Source organism: Ixodes scapularis, unplaced genomic scaffold (assembly GCF_016920785.2).
Source record: "Ixodes scapularis isolate PalLabHiFi unplaced genomic scaffold, ASM1692078v2 PGA_scaffold1__304_contigs__length_218370807, whole genome shotgun sequence".
In the NCBI taxonomy this organism is placed as follows: domain Eukaryota; kingdom Metazoa; phylum Arthropoda; class Arachnida; order Ixodida; family Ixodidae; genus Ixodes; species Ixodes scapularis.
This window is the reverse complement of record NW_024609846.1, coordinates 12920146-12926553: the sequence shown is the minus strand read 5'-3', so window position 1 is coordinate 12926553 and position 6408 is coordinate 12920146.

Here is a 6408-nt window from a genome sequence, read left to right as displayed (position 1 = left end):
ATAAGCTTATTACACAATCTGAAAATTTTATTGACTCTGCGGGTTAACACAACGTATTTATATGCAATTGAGTTTTACATCAACCTCGCAAATCCTAAAAAAAAAGACTATGAAAACTGCGCCAGACGACGAAATCAACAAGAGAAAAATGAAGATCACTATAAACACAACTCCGTCGTCTGCGTCGGCATCCGTCGTTGTCCGTTGCAAAGGTGTTCTCATTTTTCACAAGAACGAAGCAACAACTTGAAATTTCACAAGGTATATAGTCCACCCCGAGAGAGAGAGAGATGAAACTTTATTAGGCCCAAAAAATATGAGCAGGGGGCCTCAGTCCAGGCTCCCTCTGGTGGCGAACTCCAGAGAGGTCTGGATGTACGCAGCCAGGTAAAACCCCGAAAATTCCTTTTGTGAAAATTTGAGGTCGCCCCATGCAGGCGTTATTTTTCTGGCCGGCTTTAGAGTTGGCTACGGGATTTGTGACACCCTATACATCTAAGTATGAGAACGTACATAGTAATAGTAATAATAACAATTAAAAAAAAAAGGTGCCTCTATCTAACTTTATTTTGAACACTCGTCGGATCGGCATACCGCCTGTTTTTTTATCGACTGATGCTGTGCTTTAATTCGCAGTTTAGTCAAAACATTGTTGGTTAACTGTGCTTTATTGGTGAGTTTTGAGAGTCAGCACGAAACTACTCATATGCGCACTAATATAAATGCATTCGTTAAGGAAAGTTTGCTCGAAGGCTCGGCACATGGAAGTACACATATCAGCGAAGAAATGTTTAGAACGCCTACGTATCTTGAAAGTACTTTAAAGTTTATAGTTCTATATGTAATATTTACAAAACTATCGTACATCGGGTAGTCACCCTTATGGTAGTGATGGGCTTACCAGGACAACGTAGCATTCTCTATCAATGACATAAGCACTGGCGTCTTGCAGGTTTGACGTTAAAGCTGCAAATAAAGGATATAATGTCAATTGACAAGTCATCACATTCCTATCTTGATGTCTCTTGAGCACTCACCCCCCCCCCCCCCCCCCCCCCCGAATAAAAAAATAATGTTTGTTATACTCCTTTTTATTGTTAGTCAGAGCTCTACGAGCCAATGGGGCCAATGCGGAGCGCAAGTTCGTCTGCTTCTTTTGCGGCGGTTGCGGTGACGTCACAACGCCAAGCTCTGATTGGCTCTGGTTGAGGGATAGTGGGCACATACCTCAAAGCAACAAAGCAAGCTGCCTCGAAGTCTACTCGCTAACCGCGCTCCTCTGGAAATGGAGAGGCTCCTGGTTCGATACCAGGACCGGGCGGATTATTCGGTCGCGCATCAGTCACCTATAGCTGTGTTTGGAGATTTGTGTTTGTCCTTCGCCCCCCTTGTTCTCCTTCGTTAGGGATTTTTTCGTCATTCTTGTTCATCGCGCTTGCACTTTGCATTTAATCGCATTATCATTATAACATTAAAATGCAGGCCGTTCACCCTTTTTTGTGTGAGGCTGGTGGCAGGTGATAAAACCCGTTTGCTCTAATTTGTATTGCATTGAACTAGTAACTATAACGTGCTTCCTACAAATAACCTTCTTTAAATATAGTGTGTGTTTTGACTGTTTCTTTACTCACATTTTCATATTACAAAGAAGCGTCAGTCCCGTGCTGTGTACCGCTTCCGTTCTGTCCCATGTGTGGTTTCTCAAAAACGCACTTGAACACGAACTTAGATAGAGCCATGAGGACTCGAACGCGGACAGTAAAACATGGTTTGTGTCGATGATTCCGCATTGCGTGCTTTGAAAACACTTCGACACAGTTGTACAATTCTGTAGTATTTCTACGATGTGTCAAGCTTTTCAATTTACTTTTTGAAGATTTACTGGCTTTATTTTTTGCAGGTCAATTTCAACGCTATTTTTTTTTGTCAACTTAAACCAAGTAAATCTGCCACAATCTCTTCCAAACGGTAACTTCTTTAACTTGACGGATAAAGTAATTTGGCCAAAATATCTTTTTTTTTACCTTTGAGATTTTTGTGTTTATTGGCTGTGTGCAAAACTTTAGAATCCAGTTTTAATGTGTGTTTTATACAGTGAATAAGTAATGTTTCTCCAATTTTCTGGTAACGAGACGAGCATAAGTTGTGAACATCGAACTTCGTTACTAAACATACCTACATATAAATAAAATACAATACTTTGATCATATAAACGGCAGTTCCCAGAGTGCAAACACTTACTTAGTAATTGTAAGTTATTACTTATTTATTTATTTATGAATACTGCAATCCCCTAGCAGGGATTTTAGCAGGGTGGGCTTACAATGTGAAAACACATACACATAGCTGGCACGAAAGGACAAAAATACAAAATGTAACATAAAGAAATAAAAAAAAACACACGAGACAAAACAATATTAACTAAGGTGGGAGGCAAATAATGTCAATGATGGCTGCAAAACTACATCATTAGGAAGGTTATTCCAAGTTTTGGGAACTCTCGTAAAGTGTGACTGTCAAAATTATGTGTGATTACCTATTATAGTCGTGTATAACAGTCACTACTTTTTGTAGTGTTATTTTTACTTTTGCCCTTTGATATGTTCTTTTATTTGTCGAGAATTTCATGCATCGCGTTTTTTTTTGTGTTTTTCCATGGTGTAGTATGGTAACAACCTCATAAAAAGCGTTTTACGCTATACGTAATATTTTTTCAGACTTAAAACTTCAACCCTAAAACCGTGCCTCAGTTGAGAGAAAAACCACCCATATATGACACGACTTCTCGCTCTTTCTTGCTTTCACACTAATGCTATCCATAGCTATCCACCTTTGAACTAAAATAATAAAAAATGAAATTATAAAACGTTCTAGACATCTACATAAATATAATATGAGTAGACACCATTATGCCATTGCATGTCGGTTACATGACGTATGAATTCGTAGGAATTTAATTTTATGTCGCCAGACAAATAGCTTAGAGCCGACTCTTGCACTGTTTTATCCGTTTTGTTTTGATCTGAGGGCTCAGCACTTCCTGCTAACTTGGAAGAAGCTGGTTATTTTGTAGGGTTCACCGGGTTCTTGGTTATCAAGGGCAGGCTAAATACTGCATGGAAGAGTTTAATTGTATTTTAATTCACTAGAATATTTATACAAAAGTTCAAGTTCTGATAAGCTGAAATGAGTATAATAAAGTGTATTTACACTGTTGCAATATACATCTTTTAAATTAGACGCGGCGAAATTTAATACTATCTAATGTGTGTGGAACATGTAGCGTACTAATGGTCGTCTTTCTCTCTTTGATGAAGAATACAGTTGAAGGTATGCGCCAATAGATGTTAGCAAAATGCATGTCAGAATAGATTATAAGCGTTGATTTAGCGTTCATTTGAAAAAGGGGTTCGATAAATGTGTTGTCGCACACTGTGGCCTACACACACTGATGTAGTCGAGGGCTTTACACAGGTCAGTATTCCTTAAAAAAAGCAGTTGTTTAATTGCCACAATCGTATGTAACCCAAAAGGGTTCATAAAAAAAAGGTTGGTGAAGAACACTTTTTTGTTGTCATTGACACACGAAAGTGATGGTGGTTCGTATAATAATATACTTTCAACCACCATTACTATGGTAAATCTTAGACCGCCATTTGAGCGACTATATCGCCCAGAAGTTTGCAAACCGTTTATTTCCCAGAACATAAAAAGGATAGTTTTACAAATGTGCGTTACTCAATACTAATTCATAGGAATTACGGATGAAAACTTTACCCCAAAACGGGAAAGGCAGCAATGTAGTTAAAAAACGTGTCAGTAATGTTAGACTCACCAAGAATTGCCGATATCAGCAAAAGCCCTTTGATGACGCTTGTTATACACTTCATTTTTTTTTCTGAAATGATATAATTATTTATTAATAAATTCAGAATTGTATGTTTTAACGCCGGCATCGTGCTGTTCTGACTTCTGTAACAATTATACTGATTAATTGACAAGATCATAAATGTGCCCCGGTGTATCAGAGCTCACATATTATACATAATATACCTAATTACCTTTACCTGCATAATTATTTATTTTCAATAAATCGGGACATAACTCATTTATCTTATCTTTGAGTCCTGGCGCCTTGAAATATAAAATGCAGCAACTAACTTGTATTCGAAGCTCGCGGCCTACACACAAGTCAACGAAAGAGCAAACAGAAAGTTTAAGATTGCAATTTTTGCTAAAAAAAGTATATTTTTTTTCGTAAAGGGTTTTAGACATTAGTGTAAGTAGGATATTTAGCAGGTGTGGTTCGTAGGGTAACAGGTTTGTTTTGTTTAGTTCTCGACCTTTAGATTGCACAAAATTATTCGGCCAGATTTAAGTATGTTGATATATCTTTGATGAATGAATCAACATTGGTGATGTTATAAAATTGTCTATTCTCAGTTGGTTAAACTCTCAGCAATGGCCAGATTACTTTGCCCGAGAGGTCTATTCTACTTGTTACCAATTTTTTACAAGCAGTCGATAGACTTGAGGTTTTAATGATGCCTGTTTATTAGAATGCTCATTGTTCAATGGTATAGGTTGACTGTGTGAATGCCCATACAAGATTCTCATCACTTTGCATTGCTAAACCTGCGCTGGTTATACAGTAAATTGTTATAAATAAACTGTTTACTGCATCTAAGGTGGGGTTATTTCTCTTCCGAATTCAGATGCTTGGAGATCACAAGTAGTAGAATACATCATGCAAGCACAATATTCAGACCCATGTTCTTTTAACGTTACTGAGAGTAAAGTTAATACCACGTGTGGTCAGGGTCTAAGTCGCAAATTAGAAGTGTGCAGTGTTAGTGACTTTATAATAAAGTGCAATTGGAAACCTTTTTTTAAGCCAGGCAGAACAAACAACTTTTTGTCGGAAAATTCAAAATTGTGTCAAATTCTTGTATTAACTCCACGCAGGATAAGAGCAATGACTGAATTTCTTACCTGTTGTCTGTGTAGACTGAAAAGGTAAAACTGAATGAAAGAGCAGAATTCGCAATTAAGTTAACTGAAACAATACGTCTCTTATATACATGAGCGTGTTCACTTCTGATCATGTGCCACAGATGTGCATGAGTCACAATTCATGGAAGCCATAAAAATAAAAAGCTGAATTTGTTACTTTGCCGGATGTCAGCCATTTGGCATGTGGTTTTTTGCAAAGCTTACGTGAAAACTTGAATCGGCGTGATTTTATTTGTTTAAAAATTACTTTCCTATGAACTTTTTATAATGCACGTGGTCAATGAGTGGACTCTGCCAATTGAAGCCGCATTTTATTCGCCTTATTTAAACCCGAGAAGGCAAAAAGGGGCGAAGCACAAAGTCTTCATTGAAACGTTGTGTTTTGCCCTTTTTTGCGCACATCTCAGGTTTTAGTCTTTCGATTAACAACAGCTCGCCTGCCTAATAACGCTGTCTTCCCACCTTTAATGTTTAAGACGAAATGATGCTTTGAAGGGTCATGTTATTCAAATGTTCTGCACAATGACCGTCCATCATTAGCCAGGCCGCTCCACCACTTTTTGCGTAACCCTGCTACGTTTTAAGGGGAAAGCCTTATATGTCCCATGACGAGAAAGGGCAGCGTCGGCGTTGTGCCCCACAGATGGCCATAAATATACGTCATGAAACACGCGCCGCTCAAAGAAAAAGCGGACGCGCCTCAGAAATAATACACAAATAAAAGCACACGAACGCGTACGTTTAGTCACGGAAGCCGTGAAGCCGGCAGGTACGGCGCGCCTCCTCAGTGGGGGCGTGATGTCCCCGCCGGAACGCCGCTTGCAAAAGGAAGGCGTGACGCCATTCCTCCAGCGTGTCAGTTTCGCTTCGGACTTCATCTGTGCTCGTTGTGTGCTTCGTGCGATGGACTGTGAGGCGACCGCGTCTCCATCTACGGCCTCGACATCGGCAGCAGCGTCTGCCCCTGCGGCGGCACACCGAATAAAGTGCCGGCAGGAACACTTGAATACACGTAGAAACATTACTTAAAAACATTTCACCCGTGGGACTGCAATGATTTAGCATTTCCACACGAAAGCAGTCTTAAAATCCTCGGCGTTTTTTTTTTCTTTTTTCTTTTTTGCACTCTGGGGATAGTAAGAAATTCCCCACCCCACATGGTTATCAGTATTATGAAATCATCCGGCTGCATCGTCGTTTGCTGCATACCAGCGAATAACATCTCTCGGCATATCTTTGCACAATTGGGGCGACTCATGAATCGCAACCGCGAGACGAAGCTTGTGTGATAGAGCCTTAGTGATAGAGGCCCCTACAACGTGCTAAAAGAGGTTATGTTGAGCTCCTCATAAAGAACAAGTGCAGGCACCTGAACTGCTACCGGGACACGTCACC